We start from the raw sequence: 963 nt of genomic DNA, 5'->3' as shown, positions 1-963 counted from the left end.
CAGGAAGCCCTTCAAGGCTACACGTGCTCTGGAGAACAGAGAATATGTCTCGTTTTTTGTTTTTTTTTTCCCCAGAGCCCAAGACAATGCCTGGCACATACCGTTCAAAACAAGTTTGGTACCTGGAACCCGCTGAACAGCACTGAATATGCGTGTCCAGTAACTATTAACTACATGTGTTGGTCCAAGGGGGCCGGCATGGCTCGTCTCAGTCGCCTCCTGCAAGTCAGCAGGGTGTGTGTGTCGGGGGGGGGGGGGGGGTGGTGGTTAGGGGGGTGGGGATGGAATTCCGGTTTCCCAAGGGCAGATAAGAAATCCTCCTCTAGCCGGACTGGAACGCTTTCTGGCCTTTTTCCTCTGCCGAGATAGCACGAATTTATGAAACGTGGTCCTGTCTGTTCTAAGGCCAAGGTCCCACCTAGGCGGACAGCTGTGCTGGGGCGAGAAGCCTGCGCACTGGACGGCGCCCTTGGGGAGCCCTTCTTGGTGGCGAGGGTGCTGCCTGCCTCCTTGTCTCCCCCGCTCGCTTTCTGCCCCTCCCAGCCCGAGCTGCCCAGTCCGCCGGCCGCCTCCGCCCACCCCCAGGTGCGGAGAAACCCGAGCTCCACAGTCCTTCCCGGCACAAAGGCGCCCAGGTGGCCCCTTCCTCGCCCGCCTTCCTCCCGGCCTTCCTCCGGCAACTCCCCGATTGGCTCCCGCGCCGGGCGAGGGCGCCCGCTCACTGGCCGGCGGACCGTCATCGCGCTGACGTGCAGCTCTCGGGGCGGGCCCCGACACGGAGTGACCCGCGGCGGCGGCGGCGGCGGCGGCGTGGGGTGCGACTCCTCCATCTGCGCACCGGGCCGCGCCGGCTGCGGCTCTCCGCGTGCACCGCCGGGGAAGGGGCGGCGGGCCGTGGGGGGCGGGGGGTGGGATTCCGGGAGGGCCTCGGGGTCTCGGCGGGGGGTGCAGGGGCGCGGGGGA

The sequence above is a fragment of the Eulemur rufifrons genome, chromosome 27, assembly GCF_041146395.1.
Source record: "Eulemur rufifrons isolate Redbay chromosome 27, OSU_ERuf_1, whole genome shotgun sequence".
Classification (NCBI taxonomy): Eukaryota; Metazoa; Chordata; class Mammalia; order Primates; family Lemuridae; genus Eulemur; species Eulemur rufifrons.
This window is presented reverse-complemented; position numbering follows the sequence as displayed.